This window comes from Tupaia chinensis, unplaced genomic scaffold, assembly GCF_000334495.1.
Source record: "Tupaia chinensis unplaced genomic scaffold, TupChi_1.0 Scaffold144378_1, whole genome shotgun sequence".
Classification (NCBI taxonomy): domain Eukaryota; kingdom Metazoa; phylum Chordata; class Mammalia; order Scandentia; family Tupaiidae; genus Tupaia; species Tupaia belangeri.
The window spans coordinates 2,718,035-2,741,880 of record NW_006204238.1 but is presented as its reverse complement, the minus strand read 5'-3'; the positions used below and the strand labels follow the sequence as shown (position 1 = coordinate 2,741,880).

At 38.0% G+C, this 23,846-nt stretch overlaps 1 protein-coding gene across 2 annotated transcripts in view; it reads left to right on the top strand.

Moving 5' to 3' along the window:
• Positions 1 to 23,846, top strand: part of GHR (growth hormone receptor) — a 275,628-nt gene that overhangs the window by 23,146 nt on the left and 228,636 nt on the right. The window lies entirely within an intron of this gene.

Below are 23,846 nucleotides of genomic sequence, written 5' to 3'. Positions count from 1 at the left end.
GCAGGAATCTAAGCCGGTTAAGAAGAAATGTAAAGACAGGAGAGGGGGAGAGTAGAGATCAAGGTAGGAGGACATTTGTGATCAAAGTAGTTGATTAATAAGTGAGAGATCACCAGAGGATGCTTCCCCAAGACCAATTAAATCTGAAACTCAGGGTATGGCCTTCTGTTTAAGGTGGAATGATTTAAGGAAATATGCTGATATGATTGTTGGTAAGACCATAATGAAAAAAAGGTACTATCAGTATACAGTAGAAGAAACAAATAGAGAAAGAAGTCAAATAATTGTCTATTTAAAACAAGAAAAACAAAAAACTCCACAGAATTGAAACTATGCATTTTCTTCTTTACAAATAAAAGTCATAGATCTTTCCTCTTTGCTCATTCTCCCTGGCATTAGAAGTCCCAAGGGAAGAAGTAAAGATTTTATGAAGAATATAGTACAATTAAGGCCCATTTACTTAGGCACCAGATGCTTGGGAATTTGACTTGTGAAAACAGATTAGAACCGTAGTGAATGTATTCACTACCATTTCTTTGGATGGACAGTGCTCTTGGCTGACTTGGCATGAGATGGTATCAGTCTGGCTGCAGAGATTTGACTTCAGGTCTCAGATCTTTAAAAAGAGTCTCTCTGTCCTTTGTTTAGCCAGGATCCTTGGAATTGGTGGCTATATTATGGCTCATTCATCTTGAAATGGTATGGGACCCACTTGGAATTTTATTCATTGTAATTCTATATGAAGTTCTTAATATTTACCCTGGAATTCAGTGAGAAGGATCTTTATTGCTAGGTTTTCCAGTCAAGAAAATTTATCTCCATGCTAAACAGAAGACTATGAAAGTTAATTTTTGCTAAGTGGTATGTTTATGAAATGCACAACTATTGTTGTGTTTATTTAGGTACAACTATTGCTTTAGAAAGCCCAGAAAAGTTGAACATTCCCCCCATTGTCCCTGTCTGTCATCCCATACATTTAATATATATGCACAGTTCCATTAACGAGAGAACTTGTAATGATGCATTTGAAACCAAAGCTTTGTGTACCAAGAAGCCACAGTTAATAGGCTGCTATTTGACAGCAGCTGTAAACATTAACCGGAAGGCTCACTACTGTTTGCAGCTCGTACACCTAGGTTGCAGAAGTAGGACAACCTCAGCAGCCTTTATTTATCCCCTTTCAATGTCATCATTACTAAACTGATCTTCAATAGTTGTCATTTTGACCCCTCTCTCAAAGATTGACCTATTGCCTATGGATCGATCTTCAAATTTCTGAGCCTGGTATTCACAGCTCTGTGCTATTATCCTATCCTACCTTTCCACCTGTGTTTTCTGTTGTGCTTCTAATTTTCTCTCAACATATTTCATTTATTGTTTCTGCGAAACAGCTTTTGTTCATATTTGCCCCCTTCACAAAGGCTCTGCTCGTGCTTATTTTTGCTTTCTCTTGTCTACTTATCTTTCAAGGCTAAGCTCCGAAACCACAGTCTCAAACTCCACAGTGTTTGCTCAGATTCCTGCTCCTTCCTCTGCTCCCTTGCTAGCTGTGAGTTCTTTCTTCGTGGCAATTGGTTGACACATTTTTTATTCCTTCTTTCCTTCCTCCCTTCTTCCCTCCCTCCCTCCCTTCCTCCCTTCCTTTACACAAATACCTGATGTTTTAGAGAGTCTTGCTGTGTCATGATTCTCCTGGTGTCAGTCTTCTGAATAGCTTGGACCATAAGCATGTGCTACTTTTGCCTAGGGTTTTTGGGATTCAGTCTGCACTGCCTATGTGGCCTCAGCCTGCAGAGCGGCAGTGTCAAGTGCACTGCTATGCAGGCTCATTGGCTCACTTTGTTGTTGTTCCCTTAATGTTTTTTTTTTTTTTTCTTTAACATTTATCTATGAGCAAGAGACAGAGAGAGAGAAGGACAGCACTCCCAACAGGGTCTTGACACCGTGATCCACCCCCAGCTCCAGCCAGCCCCAGCTTGTGTATACACACATGGCTTTCATACTCAGGGAGGTTTGTGGACAGAACCTTCCCATGAGAGCCTCTCAGAGTATTGTGTTTCATCATTGCGACACCATATTGGCCCCTATTAGCATATTTATTAAGAGTCTCACATTTTCTCTCATAGAAGTTTCCTGTGTGCATTGTATTACTGTGTGTGGTCTGAATTTGAGATCTATGTCTGCAATCTCCCCCTGTAGACTCCCTACAGTACCTTGCAGATGTGAGCCCTCTGTAATCACTTCTTAAGAATTAAAGTACATTTTTCAAATCAGAAAAGATCAGGCTTGACCTCACTATGAGTGTTTAATTTCATCAGAGAGCTATATGGCGAAGTTTTTGCACATTCTCTACTGTACAGTGGACCCAGAGTGGGCACTCAGTAATTGATAATCACTGGATTTATTCTGGATTTGATTTAAAAAAAATCAATAACTTTTGGATGTTTACAGACTGGAGAATTGGTTTTGTAATAGAAGTTTCAAAAGGCAACATTATAGCTCATGCACATTATGACAGAACTGTAGATTCTTTTAAAGTCTAGCAAATAGAAAAACAAATGAATCGTGAGCTAGAATCAGGGACATAACTGTGCCACCAACAAGCTCTAAAGTATTACTAGTGATGTTGCTATGAAGATCCCACTTTGAGAGCATCCATAGCTAGCTTTAGCCACTGAAAGAACATGATGCCTATGTTCTGCTCAGACAAGGCTTGGTGATTCAGTAATCATGATCTTATGTTTTGTCTTTTTTTTTTTTAATTTATGAAGGTGCTTTTCTATTGACTCTAATCTCTAGTGGTAAATTTCTAAAAAATATTCTCGATTTTTCTTTACTTGAATAAAGCTCATAAATCTCAAGAGAGCCTGCCTACAGTAGCATTATCTGATTTTTTAAAAATGTCCTTTAATTCAGTCGACATTACAACTATAATATGCACTATTCTGAAGAAGGAAGTTCCAACTTAAATTCACTGTACCTGGCGAAGGAAGCAGGTTTTCATTTGTTCATTTCTTTGAATGTATTTTAAGGTCCTTATACCTTCAGCAATAGTTCTTGGCATAGAGAAGCCCCATAGAATCACTGTTCCAGAAGCGGGACAAGAGAGATCTTAGAGCATTGATAAGCAAAACAGCTGCAAATACTAACAGACTCCCTTTGGATAGATGCCATAGTTGCCACGGAAGACAGAACTGCCCAGGAAACCCATCTTTGTCCTCTTATCTACACAGGAGAGGGCAGCAGAAACAGTTATGTGAACTCAGCAAACTTGTTTTCCATATTGAATGTCTGCATGGATCAGACACCAGGGATGTGATGCAGACCAGACATGGGGGCACATAGTTTAGAGGTGTATTATTGTGCTCATAACGGTAACCCAATAGTTAGCAGGAGGGATGGAGGCAGAAAAGACTCAGTATACCTGGAGGAGCCATGAAAGGTTTTTCATAAGATGTGGTGTTTGAGCTCATTCCTGAAAGTTTAAGAGGCCATATCAGGCAGAGAAAGCAAAAGGGCATTTTTAGCTAGCTCATAAGCATGGAGACATAAAGGAGAATGGTGTGTTAGGGAAGTGGTAAGTGGTTTGAAGTAGATATTTGAGGGCAGGGGAAGGGAAATGAGGCTAGAAAAGTAGGCAGGTTCACATGCTCTATCAGGGATCTTAGCCTTTTTTTTTCTGGGGGCCAATAGGTAGCTGCCACCAGACTTTCTTATGTCAGTAAGTGGCATGATTAGATTTATTACATTAGAAAGACAACCCATACCGTGAAGGAAAGAAATGTTTGTATTGCATTGATTGACAAGTTAGAGTTATTGTTTTTATAATAAACGAAATAAACAATAACTTGTCTTATTCTTACACATTAAGTAGAATCTTGCCAATATCTTCATAAGATGAAAGGAATTCTAGTGCTTATAACCAAATCTTTTAAGGTACAGGTATAACACTCACAATGCCCTATGCCGTTTTTGACGACAGCCATCCCTAAAGCCTGTGAAGAGCAATACTTAAAGTGCAGACAGACAAGCGAACACAGCAGTTCTCTGTTTCTCTGTTACATGCAGCCAAGAAGCCAGACAGGATATTTAAGTTGTGGCTATTGGTATTGGCAAGGATTCATCTTCAAGGAAAATAAATACACGGAGTTAGTTGTGATGATGAGAGTGACCTGAAGAGAATTGTCTTTTTTTTTTAATGATTTTTTATTATTTTTTTTAAAGTTACTACAAGGAAAAGAGCTTTAAACCGAATGACAGGGGTGAACAGCAAGTCTACTATTTCTTCACTTACTGTTTACAGCTCTTTGTCAACAGTGATCTTGGTGCCCCTTCCCCTAGAGAGCGAGACACCGTCATTTGTTTCCTCTGAGTCAGTTCTGTTTGCTCGCATTTCTCTATATGACTGAAGCCAAACTCCAGTTTATCGATAAAAGAGAAGCGTTGATATTTAGAGTTTTGCTAGCAGTATGTTGAAATAAGAAGTCAGAAGACACAGACTTTTCCTCGGGCTAGCTGCTAGATCTCTGGGCCATGGTTTCATCATCTGAAGATTAGTAGTTAGGTCAAATTTTGTGATCTTTACCTCTGGCTATATATTAGAACCATCTTACCCTTGGCCAATTAAATCAGAATTTCCATTGTGAGAAAGAGGCAGGCAGAGGTACTTTTAAAGCTCTCAGATGATTCTGGGTTTTTTTCTTTTCTTTTCTTTTCTTTTCTTTTCTTTTCTTTTCTTTTCTTTTCTTTTCTTTTCTTTTCTTTTCTTTTCTTTTCTTTTCTTTTTTTTTTTTGTTAAGGAAGTGCTAAATATCATTGACTAGGTCAAAAGTTCCAACTGGAAATCAACAATGAGTTTTCTCTGCATGTAAATATAGTGCTAGTGCATTATATATAAAATTTACATTTGTTCCCAACCTAAATAATATTTCCAGCTTCTCTTCAAACACAGAATGATTGGGCAATACTTGGGCTTATAGCTGAGTGGTATAAATTCAACGAAGTAAACCAGCCTCCACCTGGCTCACTTTATTCATTGATCTTACCTTCCCGGCCCATGAAAGCACTGTCATTTGTGAAACTGAACTAGATGGTCTTCATAGTGCAAATTATTTAAATGATATATTTCCAAGGGGAAAAAAAATGGTGGTAAGCAAACTAAACCTTTATAAGCTAGCTATTATACAAAACTTAATCATTTTTAAAATTTGCTCCAGGGCGTGTGTGCTCACCGAGGGGGCGGGGAGGAAAGTGAATAAACACCCCTCAGGAGAGTTGACCATGCTGCACTCCTTTCTTCACTGTCCTATTGGAATTTTGGGCATGTGCACACACATCTGGCTGTTTTTCAAGCCATAGGGTCCGGGACTCAAATTGCACAGCCGTGCAGGATCCAGCCACCTTTCATCACACCACAGGCTGGCCCAGGACCCTGATCTCTAAAGATGGAGAAATTTCAGGGGCCAGTGGCCAGAAGCTTCATCTGTTGACAGTGAAACTCCACAAATGACTGTGAAAGGGACATTTGCTTGGGGTGAAGAGGGAGGAGGGCAGAAGAGGATTTTATTCACTTTCCAGGGATTTTTTAATGAAGCTTCGCCCCTACCCTCAACCCCCACACATTTTCATTCTTTCCTGTTTGGGAGCTGGATCATTAGTTGGGATGTGACTAGCTTTCCCTGGGGAGCAAAGAGGCAATTATCAGAGACTTTGCTCATTTGTTGCTGTGATTTGCTACAGCAAGGCTCCGGGGTTCTTGCCCTTTAGCTTCCCATGACTTTCATCCTGTGACTTCCTGTTGTGTAGCTCTAAGACCAAGTACCTGGGTGGGAAGGACTCATGAGGGTGGCTTATTGGTAGCTGCCTGGCATGGGATTTAAGTGGGTATATTTGAATTAATAGGATTTTACCTCCTACAGGATGAAAATATGTACTCAAATTGTGTAGGACTTTTTAACCAAATTGAAAAGTTGTTTTTGACTTTGCTCTGTTTTAAAACAGAGACAGAAAGCTACATCCCTACATTGTTATGTATGCGGTAGATGATGCCAATAAAAAGTTACATTTATTCAGCACTTCATGTACCAGCAGTGTTTCAGGTGGTGGACATAAATATCTAATATATTCCTCAAAACTATCTTCTGAGGATTGTTATTCCTGTTAGGTGAGGGGCACTGAAGATCAAAGCAATTATTTTACTTCCCATACTTCAAAATTAAGGGAAGTGAGATTCATTCACCTATATAACCAGACCTCTGTTAGCCATTTTTGGTAAATTCAAATGTGTATTGATTTCGTTAAAGACAAGCACATCATTGTTACATTCATTTTATTTTTCTAGTCCCTCCAGTATTTACTGGATATGTTGTTATTGTCTTCTGATACTGTTTACACATCTTGGTTACTGAATTCTATGTAGCATCAAAAATCTTGAATTTATCTAAGTTTATTGCCTATCTTCCCCCAACCCTTTCAACTTGAAGAAACAATATCTAACTTGAAAGAAAATGATGCTAAACTCAAGCAGCATTATAAATCACCAAATACCTGTTTTCTCTCACTAATAGATTAGTCTTTTGACTACATCTAACATAGTAATGAATGATCTACTACTTTATTTTTATTTATTTATTTTTTTAACTGCCAATGAGACGGTTACTGGCCAAAGACAGAAAGATCAAGAGAGAAAGGGAGAAAGTATCCCTCCACACAATAGGGCATGATCACACAGTAATCCCTTCTCCATTTCTCCATCCTGCTGGGATTTTGGACATACACTCACACATTCTCAGAGTGCTTGTCAAGCCGCAGGGGTGAGGACTCATAAACCACAGTTGGCCATGTGGGATCCATCTTCCCTTAACCATTTGGCTAATGGACCAGCCCAGTTAATTGCGTCTTTATAGTTCAGTTTCCAAAGCTAAATGTCACTTTTTGTTATCTCTGTTTTAGTCATAGATTTTCACTAAACTTTACTCCCTTATGTGAAATACGAAATGGGAATTCGTAATGTAATTGTGGGGAAAAAATAAAACTCAGTCAGTTTTATATGAGAGCCTGTAAGAAAGGCAAAGATAGTTAACTAAAGAAATTAAAATATCAAAGAATGTTATACTACACAGTGTGATGAGTGGCCAATTATTTGAGTTTACGATAAATAAATCTTATTGTCTTAACCACTAATAATGATGTTCCAGTTTTGAGTGGCCAATTATTTGAGTTTGCGATAAATAAATCTTATTGTCTTAACCACTAATAATGATGTTCCAGTTTTCAAGTTAACTTTGAAAGGAATCGTCTGCAAGCAGCCTGGACTTTTTAAACAACAGTTCAAATTTTAGTTCTTATTATTTTCAAGTCACATGTTATGGATTGAATGTTTGTTTTTTTTTCCCCCCCCCCCCCGCCAAAAAAAAATTGCTGTAATGAAAGCCTAGCCCTCAATGTGACTTTATTTGGGATTAGGGACTGGGAGGAGGAGATGAAAGCTAAATGTGATCATAAGGTGGGCCTTAATTCTATAAAGCTGCACTTATATGAAAAGGAAGATACTAGAATCCTCTCTCTCCAGCATGTAAGGATATAGCTAGGTGGCTGTCTGCAAGTCTGGAAGAGAACCATCACCAGTAACTGAACTGGCCACAGCACCTTGATCTTGGACTTCCCAGCCTCCAGAACCATAAGAAATAAGTTTCTATATCAAGTTGCCCAGTTTGTGATATTGTGTTATGGCAGCCCAAACTAATATGCTATTTAAGCTGTTTAGTTAACTTTAGTAGAAATCTAAGTTACTTAAAACTTCAAATCCTGATTCTACTTTTACTAGCCATACATGCACATTGCATTTTCTTCAACTTGCAGATGCTTTTTTTGTGATTTTTAATTAAGATTATGTATGGACTTAGTCTGTTTTATTTTTGTTTTTTTGTTTTTTTTGTGGTTTTTTTTGAGAGGTTTTTGCTATAGGGTGCGTGAACTTGCCAGAAAGACAGAGAGAGACATTCTAGAAAGCATGAAATCACCCCCCGGGGGGATGGCTATACTGCAATCCCTTCTCCTCCATTCTCTTCTTGGAATCTTGGGCATGCCCACACACGCATCTGGCATGTGTTTAAGCCACCAGGTCTGGGACTTGAACCACAGTCAACTACATGGGAGCCTAGTGACATAGCCATTACGCCAACTGCTGGTCCCAAGAATAGAGGTTTTTTAAACTTGTAATACTGATGGCTGAAAATCCAAAAGGCATGAGGCTGGCATCAAGCCTGTGACATCACAGCATTGCCAACAGAAACATAGAGGATGGTAGGTGTGTATAAAAAAGCATGATCTGGTTTCCATGTGGGTCTCTACCTATCTCATTTCTTCTCCTTCCCTACCAGTAGTGGGAGCCCCACCCTAACCACCCAGTCACTATCTCTTTCCAAAAGCCTTACCATTGAACACCATAATTGAATCAAGTTTGTATTCTGTTATTCTCATTACAGTGGCTCAACACTTGAATTTTGGAGGAATGTATTCAATCTATAGTATGTACCTTGCTTATCATAGCACTGCCCCCTATGAATTGCTTTAAGTTAGTTTTCTTTCCAGAAGTTTTGGAATGAATTTTAGTCATGCAAGTAGTTTGTCTTTGGAGTGCTTATTCTTCTCTGCTAGCAGTTCACCTCCTATCAGAATAGTCTTTATAACTGATTACAGTGATTTTCTATGTTAAATTTATATTTTCATCTGCAGGAATTAAAATATGCAAACACCATTGATAAATCCAAAAGCTGTGCAGAGTGTTTCCTAATAGTTAATAGATTTACAGGGAATCTGGAAGAAATTAATGAAGAATATATTATTGACTTTCATTTCAGTGCCTGTCAATAAGGAAATAGATATCTTTCAGTACTAATCAATTAAGGCCAACTGGCATAATTAAGAAGTGTGTGTATGTTTAAGAGGTTTTGCCTTAGGGCACATGCACTCACTGGAGAGAGAGAGACAGACACAGTGAGAGGGAAAATGAGAAATCACCCCATGGGGGGATGGCCACACTGTAATCCCTTCTCCATTCTCCTCCAGGGATCTTGAGCATACATGCACATGTACTTGGCATAATTTTCAAGCTACCGGGTCGGGGACATGAACCCTTGTCGATCATAAGGGAGTCCAGCGATGTAGCCACTAAGCCATCTGCTGGCCCCAACGTGTGTTTTTAAAATGGCCTTACTTGGAACTTATGTAATATCACTTGATGGGCACAAAAAGGCTCCCATGGTTTCCAGTATGTCTTAAAGTCCTCAGCATCCCATCTTCCCATCATTAATCATACTTACCTGGCTAAAGAATTCACGACTCCTTGAATCTTTTAATATCTAGGATATGTTTCCATCCCTGTAATAGGCGGTTTCCTTCTTTGCCAGTAAGAAAAAAGAAAAAAAAAAGAGACGATATTAGTAAGAGCGGCCCTAGTGAGCAAAGGATAGGCCAACAAGGTTACAGTTGTCCCTGTAAGTGGGGAGGGAGAAAAGGCAAGCAAGGTTTGCTTGGCAGGAAGGCTGGCTGTATTCTTCCCTCATCCCATCCTTTCTGTCCACCACAGTTGACCTGAGTGACTTTCTTTCTAATACCAGACTTCATTATTTCATTCCCTATCTGCCTAAAATTTTTCAGTTGTTCCCCAGTGCTCTTTGAATAAACATGTACTAGTTTCTTCAAAAGCCGCAAAGTCTGACAGCTGTCTGCCATTTTCCAGTTTCATATCACTATATACATATGGGAAGTGGCCACATCTACCATGTCACAGGTCCCCAAACTCACCATTTGCTCTCTGCTGTAACCCCTTTACATCATAGTGACAGTTCATTGTAATTTCCTCAGGGAGGCCTTTCCTGTCCACCATGTCTGGGTCATATTTCCTATTATATTGCTTGGATAGCATCATGGACATCTCTTTTGAGGTAGTTACTGTGGAGAGAATTCTATTCCTTTCTTTACACCTTAATTTGATCAATGTTTGTCTTCCTCCCAATAGTCTGTCACCACCAGCAGGGTAGGACCCCATGCATTTTTTCTCTTAACTCTAGCTCCAGCATAAGAAATCTCATAGTATTTGTGGAAGGGGACATGAAAATAGGAAAGGAAATGCTTTGAGATTTCTCCAGGAAGAGGAAGGCATGAGCATCTTACCTGGGGGAAGCCAGCTGCTTGCAGGAGAGACTGGCAGGCACTAATTGAGAGGAATGGCAAAGAACAGGGAATGAGCAGCATTACCTTCCTTGAGATTCTACCTGTGGCAAGACTCTCCCAGCCATAGGTTGCCAAGGGGTTATGGATGTGCCTCTCTCTGCACACGAGTCTCCTATCCCACCAGAGAAGTGGTATCTAGTGTCCAAAGCTGGCTCACAGAAAAAAGTTCTCATGAAACTGTTCAGGTTTGGATATTTGAAGGAGAGTTTTTACCAATAATATCAAGTCTAATGTTCCTATTTCCAACCCAAATACAGACAGTGAGTTTAACAACAATACTGGAAATTACTCTGTTGATGGCTTATTTGAAGTGTTGGTTTTCTCTTGTTCATATGGTGCAAGTCAAAGCTCTGTCTTTATCGTTAGGTGGATTTTCGTGTTTCACAACATAGACTGTGAGTCAAAAAGAAGTTTAATTTTTCAGCATGGCCATAGGAATCGTGAGATTGGCCCTTATTAAAATGAAGCTAAGTGATGATTAATAATCCTCATTAAGGATTTGTTTTTATTCCTTCTCCCCCCGAAAAAAAGATGCAAAGGAAAAAAAAGGCTTTAGATTTTAATATTTGTAATAATTCCTGAATTCACTTTTTTATAATATACAAGTGAAGTATTTCAATTTTTCCCCCCTGTGGAGTTTCTGCTTTCAAATAGAGAATGAGAGTTCCCAAATATCTTCCTTATTTATAAGCTTACAGATACTCCTAATATTAAAAGCAAATTTATCCCTTTGTTTTTGATGATTCTGACACTGAATATTTTGATTTAGATTTTTAACAACAAAATGTAGGGGCGGATGCGTGTGGGTGTATGTGTATATATAGGCAGGCACTCCAGTCCAGAAATCATGGTATATTTTGTTGAAACATCAGCACGTCTTGTTGCATCTTCTCTTGTTGGAGAGATAAAGCTTTGCATTAAAATGAAATAAAAGACTAGATTGTGTTAAAAATAAATATAATACCTAAATTAAGATCTCAATGGGAATTATCATAGCATCTAACTTAGACTTTTGAAAAACAAACCAAAAAAAGCCAGAAAATAATTAATGATAGCTTAGTTTCAATATTACATGGATAAATATTTCAAGAAGAAATTATAAAAGAGTGAAGGAGATTTATGATTTTAAAACTCATAACTGTAATTCCTGAAAGATTATAATATTTATTTAACCTTTTCTTTATTTAATTTAGAATAAGATTACTGTCATCTCTCTAGGCACTTATGCAATAATGTTTCATTTACTTTTCCATTAAAAATTACTAAGATAAATAAGGAGTCCTGGTGGATGAGGTATAATTTAATAAGCAGGTATTTCTTAGTAGAAAACTAATCTAGTCCTGCTACAAATGTATATTGAAAGAAGCAGAATAGACAGCTTAATGATTTTGTGCATGATATGACTTCAGGGAAAATATTTTTATGCCTTATTGGCCATATCTTTTAATACTTACATTAGAAACAAAATTACATCCCAAGATTATGAGGGTTGTGGAATTTTACAATTGGATATTAAAGTCCTAAACTGATTAACAGAAGTATAAACATACAAATGGATTTTAGGTTAAATCTGTGAATGATTTTTTTTTTAAATAAAATCTTCATGTAGATGTCAATAGAAAAATAAAATCTTGGCTGGAAACTTTACAAATGGGATCGTCATGTTCCTGGAAATAAGAACTAAAGAGGAAAGGTAGGTGGCTGGGCCATAGACCTTTTCAGAGACCCTTCAACCTACAGTTCTAATTTATGTACTTTATCATCATAAAATTTTTAAATCAGATAAGACCTTAGAATAATTTAGTATTACCACATTGCTTTTTATCAAAGGAGAAAATGTGCTCATACAGTTTAATTCCGTCAGAGTTGATATTACAATAGATGCCAAGTTTTCTAACTTTTTGTTGAGTTTGCTTTTATTGTCCACTGTCTGCTGCTGATTCTCAGAGCTCTTCAGTATCTGCATGCTGTGTGTTTACTGAGCATCTATGGAATTCAGGTACTGCTCTGAATGCCAAGGATGTAAAAGTGGATAAGGACCTACATTCCGAATCAAAATTGGTTTTCTCTCCTCTTGTTCTGATTGAAGGTATCCTTTTGCTTTATCTGTAGCATAGAGCTGTCAGTCTGTTTATTGCTACTTTTGAATTTTTAGAGAATTATCAGTAGGATCAGTCATCAAAACCACCTAAAACTCTGGTACACTATGTAAATGAGATCTCTTAAAGGTGGCAGATGACTGGAATGAATGTCTGGGCAGAGTCAGAAAATAGAGGAGAATAAGCTAAGCATGATCAGGTGGGAAGTAGGAAGGACATGAATCCCTTCTGTAGGTGTGTGCTGATAGGCAGGAAGAAAAAGAACAGGGAAGGCTCAACCATGTTACCTCAGATTTGTTAAGTGTGTTAAGGAATCAAAGAGGGCTAAAGTTGGCCATCCCTAGATTGGCAGAGCTAATATTCTACATCATTGTGCATGCATTCTGTCTTCTCTACTACAAAGAAGGGAAGAGAATCGGACCTTCTTTCCAGACCAGAAGAAGGTAGCCCATACTAATCCAGGTGAATGAATGAGACAGTTTGAAAGTGTACACCAGAATGTTTTTACTTGGGAAAATAATGAAGGAAATGTTAAAGCAGTGAAATAAAAGATTCTCTTTCAAGGAATATGTTTCCCGTTGCCAACTGAGTAACTCTATAAACATCTTGAAAATAGAGGAAGCATGTTGTGTGAAAAGCAGTTGCTCGTGGTATGTGTCAGAGTGTGATTCCTTGTAGTCTAAGCTAGATGGAATGAAAAACCATGCAATACCTTGGTTAATACTAAGCACATACTTCAAGAAGAAAAGCAAAACAGCTGAGCCTAGAGGCTACTGTCACACTGGCAAAGCCAGAATGGTAAATTTAGACAGAAAGAATTTTTCTTATACTGCATGTGATGATGTTGATGAACAGTTCTTTAAAGTAAGTTCATAAATGTCAGGTAAGGTAAATTTAAAAATGAACTTTTGAACTTCATAAGATGGAGTTACATTTAATTATGACTTTGTGACAGATTAGCAGGTAGTCCCAAATAACTTTATTCTAGAAAAAAATCTCTTTTTCTAGAGAAAGAGTTGGTTTGGGAACTTGAGAAAAGACAGGTATTGCCTATTGTTTTCTTTTTTTTTTTTTTTTAATTGCCAAACACTATGTATCTTCTCCCATGGACTTATGAGAAAAAGCCAGAAAGGGAGAGATGATGGTCATGCTACAATCCTTTTCCTGCATTTGTCCATTCCTATCAGGATTTGAGCCATGTATGCACATGTACTTGATGTGCATTTTAAAAATTTATCTGTTTATTTGTTTATTTATTTTAATTTATTTGTACATTTTTCCACATTTATTTACATACCAAAAAATTTTAACTCATACTCCATAGTTCTTGACAGTTAATAAACAACTTTCAAATTTTCAAAATACTGAATTTTAAAGATAATGTTCAAAATATTTCTTTTAATTGTGTATAATTTTTTTTGCGACTCTATAACAACAGAAACAGTACGGTTTTAAATATTTTTGAGAAAATATTTACATGTCAACTACTCAAATTGTTGAAAAGCAAATGCCCAGCACACTAGTCACACATAAACCTTCTCAATTCAGCCCTGCCGAAATGTATTCTGTATCCCATGATACTGCTTATTTCTTGCTGCTAATAAACTGCATTTTTTCTGTCTTCACTGGGAAAAGTAGGCCCAAAGAACTTACAGTAGCCTAATAGGAAGCAATATATTTTATATAAGGAGACTTCAAAAGTTCATGGAAAATGTGTATTATGAAAAAACAAAAACCTCAGGAACCAGCAGTTAGCGTAATGGTTATGTCGCTGGACTCCCACGTAGTCGACCGCGGTTCGCGTCCCGGACCCGGTGGCTTATACTCACGCCAGGGGTGTGTGCGTGTTTGGCCAAGATCCTGAGAGGAGAATGGAAGAGAAGGGATTGTGGCGTGACCATCCCCCCGGGGGATGATTTCTCGCTTTCTGTCTCTATGTCTCTCTCTGTCTGTCTGGCGAGCACACGTGCCCTATAGCAAAAACCTCTCCAAAAAAAAAAAAAAAAACCCGGGGGTTTCAAAATTTTTGCACCAAAATAAACTTGTACTTTAATTTTATTTGTCCATGAACTTTTTCAAGTCCCCTCATATGTGTATGGTCTATAAAGAGTTGATAAAAGAGGAAATATGGTGGTAGATAGTTCACACACATTGGGATTTTCACATCAAACTCTGAGATAGGAGAGACAGTATGTTTACTTCCACTTTTCAGATAAGGCTTAGACCCTTTTTGTTTCTAATACATTCTACTTTATCATACCAGTCCATCATCTGTTTTAGCTATACTGCAGATGTTAGAGGTGACGGAAAGAGGGTCTTGAAATGTGAGAGAAGGGCCTTCTCTCTCCTACCTATTCTCCTGCCCACCATTGCCTCTGCCAGTATATCTAAGCACCTTGTCTTAGAGCCCCTCTGGCCAGTATTCAGGCACCTTCCCATAACCCAAGTTCCCATGATACCAGGACTATCCACACTGGCAGAGCCAGGGCAGTGCTCAAAAGAGAGAAGAGTCCTTAGACCCAATACCCAGGACCTACCTGGGCTTGGATCCTGTCATATCTTTGTACCCTGGAGAAGTGGAAATGGAGCCGTTGGTACCAGAATGTAAGCTATGTTTGAGTTCTCAAGTTTAGACTTTACCTCAGCTGTTACTTTATTTCCTGCTTCTGATTTTTCAATATAAAAGTTTCTTTCTAGAAAGTTCCTAGGGATAATTAACTTCCCAAGAATACTTAAATGTGAACAAATCATCTTTTTGTCTTTTAGGAAAGTATGTCAAGAGTTAGTTAACCTGTCATAATAACCTGATAGTCTTATCTCCTAAGTGGGGATATGAGTTAGGAGGTGTATCCATATATATTGCATTGTTTGCTTAAGATCATGTCTCATGATTAAATACTCTTTCTTCCTTCCCTTCATTTAACATACCAGGAATTATTTCAAATAACTAAAGGTGAGAATCCAAATTCATATACTTTTTTTTAGTTTTAAAAACATATTGTTTTGGGACCAGCAGATGGCATAACAGTTACATCACTGGACTCCCACTCAGCTGACTATGGTTCAAGTCCAGCAGTTAGCATAATGGCTATGTCGTTGGACTCCCACATAGTCGACCATGGTTCAAGTCCTGGACCTGGTGGCTTAAACTTACGCCGGGCGCATGTGCGTGCATGCCCAAGATCCCAAGAGGAGAATGGAGGAGAAGGGATTGCGGCATGGCCACCCCCCGGGGGGGGGGGTGATTTCTTGCTTTCAATCTCTCTGTCTCTCTCTGTCTTTTTGGCGAGCACACGCGTGTGTGTGTGTGCCCAAAATCCTGAGAGGAGAATGGAGAAGGGATTGCAATGTGGCCAACCCTCTGTGGGGGTGGTTTCTCTCTTTCTGTCTGTCTCTCCAGTGAGTGCACATACCCTATAGCAAAATTCTCTTTAAAAATATGCATGTGTGTGTGTGTGTGTATAATTTTGATTGATAAATCATAATTATATACATTTATGAATATTTGATGTTTTTGTTTTCATACAATGTTGAATAATTAAATCAAACTAATTAACATAGTCATTATTTCACTTATTTATTTTTTCACAGTGAGATTTTTTTTCTTAAAAATTATTTTACTTAATTTTATTCATTATTATTATTTTGTTTTTTATTTTTTTGAAGTTGACTAGAGAGAGACAGAGAGAGAGGGAAAGAAAGTGAGAAATCAAGCTGCTGCCCGGTCTGTGACTTAAATTGCAGTCCATGTGGGAGTCCAGCCACCTTAACCACCATGCCATCTGCTGGTTCTGCAATGGTGAGATATTTGAGATTTATTTTATTAGCTATTTTGAAATATGTAGTACATTTTTATTGTGTACAGTTACTCTGTTGTGCAATAAACTTCAAACCCTGTTCTTCTATCTGAAACTTTGTGCTCTTTGGTCAATAACAACTCATTTCCTCCTCTTCATCTCACCACTCCCTGGTAACCACTCTACTCTCTACTGACATGAAATTAACTTTATTATTAGGTTCAATATATGACATCATGCAGTGCTTATCTGTGTCTGGTTTGTCCCTTACTATATAATATCCTTCATACTCATCTATTTTTTTTTTCACATATGGCAGGGTTATCCTCCTTTTTAAGGCTGAATGGTAGTTTATTATATATATCTACCACATTTTCTTTATGCATTCATTGGTTGATGGACGTTTAGGTTGTTACTTTTGCGCTGTTGTAAATAATGCTTCAATGAACATGGGAATGCAATTATTCCTTCTGCATATTAATTTCAGGGTTTTTTTGATAAATATCAAGAAATTAATCTGGATATATCCCCAGATTATTGAATTCTATGGTAGTTTTAGTTTTAGTTTTCAAGGGACCTTCATACCATCTTTCATAATATCTGTACATTACCAACAATGTAAGAATTTCCTTTCTCTTTATCCTCTCCAGCACTTGTCTTACATCTTTTTTGATAAAAGCTATTATAATAGATATGAGATAATATCTCATTTTGTTTTTAATTTGCACTTTCCAAATGGTCAGTGATGCTGAGCCACTGCTTAGCTCTAGAATAGCCTACACTTTGATGTTTTTCTGAGGAAATGTATTTTTCCCTTTCCCTCAGATTATTGGTGCCTGCTGTGGTACGTTTTTGATTTGCTGTTTTTCTGGCAATAGGTCAACTGGCTCTCATGGTCCTTAACATTTTGGGTAAATACTGCCAACAGTTGTGACTGGAAGGATTCCAAATCAATTCAAGGCATTTGCATCCACTCTGTGTTCAAGGCACCCATTTTGAGAGAGTTTCCCACTGATTAGTAACTTTTAAAAAAGTACAACTCAGAAGGAGAAGCTACTGTTCAAGAAATGAATGGAAAATCAAGGGTTTTTTTTGATAGACAATGAGACTCACTTATGATGTTATGATCTAAGGTATATGACTGATAATCTTCCTTCCTACATTATATATCAAAGCATGTGGAGAGGTTAACAATGGCATGGTGATTAAGCTCCATCACTTGGTAGCTGTATGATCCTGAGTAAATTAGTGAACCTTTCTGTGCCTCAATATAGTTTTCCTGAGGATTAAATGAATTCATATTTGTTAAGTGCCTGGAACTGTGTTAGGATTGCTGTTTTAGTGGAGAAAAGTCTTGAGAGGGTTTGAGGAGTTTTTCTAAAGTAACAAAATTGATTTATGGTAAAGGTAATATAGTCACTTCCTAGTGCCCTAATAGAGAACTGTAACTCTTGAAGGTGATGTGGAGTATGAAATACATTGAAGAGAGCCAATAAAAGGATTAAAGGGAGGGAGAAAAGTGGAAACCAATTATTCATCTATCCAGTGACTTAGTAATTTACTATTTAATGCCTATGATGGGCCTTGGCACTTACTAATGTGGAGAGGATAAGTTTTTTATATATTTTTAAGTACAGAATTTAAAGAATTTATGCTTACCCTGGTTTAAACAAGAAATTTTTTGAGAGCTTATGACCATTCCACTGAGGAGCCTATAGCTTCAAATTATAGAAGAATTTTAATATATGATGTGGTACCATGTAGACAAGAGGTAGAATTTGAACATGAGTTTGCTGACCTTAGGTTGACAAACTTTGCAACAGGTCAATGGGAGGATTATCATGGGATTCCACCCTTTAAACATCTACTAGAAGATGATCATTCTGAGATGCTTGAACAGCTTTTGGAGACATGTGATATTCTTTGCTTAGAGAATCTGGATTAGAGAATGTTCTAGTTTTCAATGTAATTAGCCATGAGCTACATTTGAGCCAAGTGTTTGGTTCAGTAGCTCCCAAAAGTTAAACTCAGTTATGAATTATATCAAAGCTTTGACACACACATAACCCTCAGGCCACATCTAGGCTAATGATTTCAAGTCTAGGTAAAATATTTTAAGAGGGATATTGAAAAGTTAGAGAATATTTGGAAACAAGTGCAGTCATAATGAAAGGGCAAGGAAAGCATGCCAAATAGTAGAAGGAGAATTACATGCCTAAGTGGAGCATGATATATATAGTTCATGAGAAGTTGAAGGTGGATGGAAGACTAAGGCCCGTAAGTGGGCAAATAGAAGGAAGAGTTTCTAAATACTGGGATCTACGTTCAAAGAACAGCCTGTCCTGGAAGTGGAGGAACTCCTTGTGCTTGGATGTGTCCAATTGAGGTCAACTGAATGAGCTTGTGAGTTCCAGGAATTGGAGTGCAAACACTGGAAGGGAAGTGTACCCAGTTCACCTCAGAGGTTCCTTATATTGTAAGATTCCATCATTCTTTGATTTCAGGACTTGGATGTCTCTGTCATTGCTGCCCATGGGCTGTTTACTCTGAATAACGTTAAAAGTCAATATATGGCTAATGATTGGATGAATTGCTGTGACAGCATGCTTTTTGCCTTATATGCAGTTGAGTTTAAGAATGAAACTACTGTTTCTAAGTAGGAGAGATATTTGTGGCTCTAAGATAATATATTTTTCTCTGTAGATAGAAGGAATTTGTATTCTGGGTCTATGTTGGATATTTAGTTCACATAACCAGAATTTAACCTGTGGGTTTGAATTCATGGTGATGAACCATGTAATGTATAATTCGATGTGAGGTCTTATTTTTAGGCAAAACTCAGGAAGGTTGTCAAGTGAATTATTGAGTTGTCTAAAAAGCCATGACATATTTGTCTGTATTTTTCTATGCAAAAATGCATGTGACTTTTCCCACAACCTGATAGAAAGGTCTATTGGAAGATGTTTGTCTGTCAAACATGCTTCTGAGAAGACCCCTTTTCTAACTGTGAAGGTACACGGCTCAGGATGTGTTCTGGCTCATATGTTCTGGCTGCTGTCTGATGAGACAGTCATTTGCTGTCATGTAGTCAGGATTGGACTTTTCCTGACTTTACTCTAACCTTCTTTTTCTTAAAGAGATTTTTGCTATAAGGTGCATGTACTTGCTGGAGAGACAGAAACAGACAGAGAAATAGAAAGTGAGAAATCACCCTTAAGGAGAGATGGCCACACCATAATCTCTTCTCCTCTATTCTTCTCTAGGGATTTTGGGCATATGTGCACATGTGCTCAATGTGAGTTTTAAGCTGCTGGGTCTGGGACTCAAACTGTGGTCTACTACATAGGAGTCCAGTAACATAACCGTTATGCCATCTGCTGGTCCCACCCTTACCTTTCTTTATCTTACATAGAACTCATCTTCTTTTAGATATATTTTTAAATGCCCCAGAGGCAGGCAGAGTTCTTTGGCAAGTTTTTTCTAAATGAAGCATGTCTGCTTCTCTTTCTGACTTGAAACTGGAATCACAATGGAAGATCCTGTGTGAATGCCAAAAGGAAAAAAAAATGTAGAGGTACTTAAAAAAGAAATTGATTGTGATGACAACATGAAGAGGAGGGATAGTTTGATAATATGCACCCTATGAAGACAGGATGCCTAGATAAGACAATCAAGGAGAAATGGATTATTTTTTGAGAGGTGAGACCTGTGTTTTTAGGAAGAATATTTTATATAATTTTTAACTATATTTTATTCTTTTTATCTTTTGTATGAATTTAATAATTTTATACAATTTTTTTGCCTTTGATTTTTTTTTTGGAGAGGTTTTCACTATAGGGCGCATGCGCTCGCCAGGAAGACAGAGAGAGACAGAGAGATAGAAAGCAAGAAATCACCCCGCAGGGGGCATGGCCCCTGCGGATTTTTTGTACTGTGAACATCTTTAAGAAGCACAGGAAAGTCATCTTTAGGGACAGGCATATGACTCATGACATGAGAACTTGAACCCAGTGAACTATTCTTTAGACTAAACTTTAAATACTTACATACATGTTGGCCATTTTATTAACTAAAAATGTGATTCATGCTTTAACCTTAAACAGGACCACAGGTGTCCACTATTAGGCTACTAAGTCTGGTAGCAGGGAAAGTTTTCAGACATAAAAAGTGACTGATCAGAAAGGAGCATTTTCCAGAAGAGGTAGATCTGATATTGTGGGTTGATCAGACTCCTACTTAGACTTGAAAATGTGAAATGAGATCAAAATGAAAAAAAAATGCTGTCTTTGCATTCTCTTCCAGAAATACAGAGCCCAGTGCTCTTTTTACTTAAATGTAACCATGCTGCCCAGAGAAGAGCCCAGAACTGCTTTTAAATTCATGAGGACAGCTGCTTTCTGCTCACTCAGGCCTTCTGAGGCATGACCCAAGACAGGAAAAGGGTATTTAGCAAGGGCACTTTGCCAGAGATTCAATATATGAATTTTACTATGAGAATAAAAAGTTTCTCACTTTTGAAAAGTTAATCAAAAGTCCCTTGTAGTGTGTTCTTTCTTTTCTATGATAAAATCAATTTAAATTCTGGCTTCAGAGCAGCAATATTTTTCAAAGAGGTAGGCAACTCTTGTGCCAAGTGTCCCCAGAAATACCCATAACCCCCATGTCAGGAGTATAGATGGACACTCCTTTCAGAAATTACATTCCCAATTCTCTTACTTTACAGACAGCCAGGAAGAATCCTGAGGATTTTTTGCCCTAAATTCAATACTTATAAATTATTGAAAAATGAAGGAAGTTTCCTAAGCAGTGGTTAAAATCACACTATTGACTTTGCCTGTAATTTGGGGGTTACTGAACATTGTTATGAAATTTTGTCTTAGAGTCTAAAGATACTTTATCCCTCACCATGGTTTTAGTATTATAAATCTACATTGGCCTTTTTTCATTCCCTAGGCTTGCTTGGTACTTTCTTACTCTCTACCTTTATGGTCTTCTATCTGCTGAATTTTCTTTCACCCTTCTTTTTCTAGCACTCCTGCCTCTTCAGTTAGGAAGGCCTCCTTGTTTTTCTTGTATGGAATTAACTGCTAACTCCTCACTTTAAGCATCAATACACTCATTATAGCCACATCATAATGTATTTGGGCTGTGGTTATTTAAGTAGTTATTTGTTTCTCCCCCTCTTTTGCTGTTTGAATAAATGGATGCTGGATCCAACTTAATAGAGGGAAAAAAAATATATCTCTGAAGTTTAATAATTTTCCCAGGGCCACACAGTTAGTTAGAAGAGTAATGAGCTTCATTCTGAATTTGTTGACTTTTGTTCCAAGATATTTTTTCCCTCTTGTCTTCATAAGAGAAACCTTTTCTTCTTCTCCTTCTTCTTATTTTCCTTCAGTTGATTTAGTCTATACATGAACAGTCCCTAAGTTATAAATGAGCTGTCATCCTATGGTCATTGCCAGCTGTATGAAAATCAGAATGTAGTTTTACATAGACTCATTACTACCCTGCACTGAATTTAGAAGCCAGGTCACAAGAAGGCTTTTGATTCTGAAAGATATGCTAACTTCACTTGAGTGTTAGCCTTTCATTAATTCCTCACCTCTATCCAACATTCCTTCCAGCAACTGTCCTAAGTCTCCACCCCTGAAGTCTAGACCCCAACATCCTTTTAAAATTGAATTACATTTAATTCATTTACTTGCCAGAGGGCATGTACTCACTGGAAAAAGAGAGAGAGCTAGAAGGTAAGTGAGAAAGCACCCCTTCACAGAGGAGGGCCGTGCTGTAATCCCTTCTCCATTCTCTTCTTGGGATTCTGAACACATATGTGTATGTGCTTATCCTGGGATCCAGTCATCAGGTTACCAGCAGGCCCTCTTGTTCTCACCAAATTCTCACCCTCTTGTTCAATTGATCTATTGACTCATCAGAAAAGTCATGAGGTATTTTTTTTCTATGCAAAAATGCATCATGACTTTTCTGCCAACCTAATAATTTACTGTTGTAATTGAGAAGATTTAGATCAGTAGTCCTCAAACATTAATTTTTATAAAATTATATGTGGAGCTTTTATAATGATGGGGAGAGCTGGTCCTTCTCAGGAATCCAGATTCAGTAGGTCAAGGTTGAGGTTCATGAATTTGTTTTTATAATAAGCCCACAGGCAATTCCAGTGCAGCAAATCTGGTCCCCAACCACACTTTGGGGACTACTGCGATAGGCCATTCTATTTCTTTCTTTCTCTTTTTCTTTTTTTCCTTTTTAAGAGAGATTTTTGGTATAGGGTATGTATGCTCACCAGAGAGACAGAAAGAGATGGAGAGACAGAAAATGAGAACTCACCCCCTAGAGGGGATGGCCATGCCACAGTCTCTTCTCCTCCATTCTCCTCTTGAGATTTTGTGCACACATGCACACGTGCCTGGCATGAGTTTTAACCTGCTGGGTCCGGGACTCGAACTGCAGTTCACTACGTGAGAGTCCAATGATATAACATTATGCCATCTGCTGGTCCTGACTGTTCTATTTCTGTAAGGCTTCCAGTGTAAAACCCATTTGAATGTTTATCTTCCTCTCCTTCTCTGAGTCAGATTTCATAGAGTCAATTTCTTCTTAAACTGAACTCTTTTACTGGGAGGTCTTTCTCTTTTTTTTTTATTTTATTTTAAGTTTATTTAGTCCATGAATAAGTGAATGGGGGAGAGAGATAGGGAATGACAGCATCTTCACCAGGGCCTTGATGCTATGGTCTACCCTCAGCTTCAGCCTGCCCTCGATCATACGCATGCTTGTGCTTGGTGTGCTCTGGGAGCTTCTGGTATGAACCAGGGATCTTCCTATGTGGGTCAACCTTGTAGTGTATCACATTTTATTGCAGAGCCAACATCTAGCCCTTTATCAGAAGTTTTTGTCCTATCCAATTTCATCTTTCAGGACCTTCTTTCAGCATTTAGCCCATCTATCTCTGTACCTTTTATATCTTTTATATTATCTTTATTCCTCTCCTATCTTACTAGCAAAACTGCTTCTTTCTCAGGTGTATCATTTAAGATACAGCTAACCTAATGATTGTAAACAGAATTCTTTTCTTTTTTTTTTTTTTGAGAGGTTTTTGCTATAGGGCGTGTGCACTCGCCAGACAGACAGAGAGAGACATAGAGACAGAAAGCGAGAAATCACCCCCCAGGGGGGATGGCCACGCCGCAATCCCTTCTCCTCCATTCTCCTCTCGGGATCTCGGGCACGCACGCACACGCACCCGGCTTGAGTTCTAAGCCACCGGGTCCAGGACACGAACCACAGTCGACTACGTGGGAGTCCAGCGACATAGCCATTATGCTAACTGTTGGTTCCCAACAGAATTATTTTCTATAAGAATTCTTGACAATTTCAGATTCAACTCAATTAGCTAGGAACTGACTTCCTGTAATTTGGGAATTGCCTTATACACAGGAAAATTAGGAAGCCAAGTTTAAGGTTATTTTATGGGCCCTAACCTTGACTTATAGAATCAAAATCCCTGGAAATAATGCCCAAGAAAGTATGTTTTAACATGTTCTTCAAGTGATTTTTATATAAATGGTGGATAGAGGAGATTAATGAGACACCACAAAAGAGTTAACATTGTACATGTGCATATCCTAAAAAGAGATGGTTCCTCTAGGTATTTAAATAGCACACCTGGTTCACTGACCTAAGTTTGTTCCCC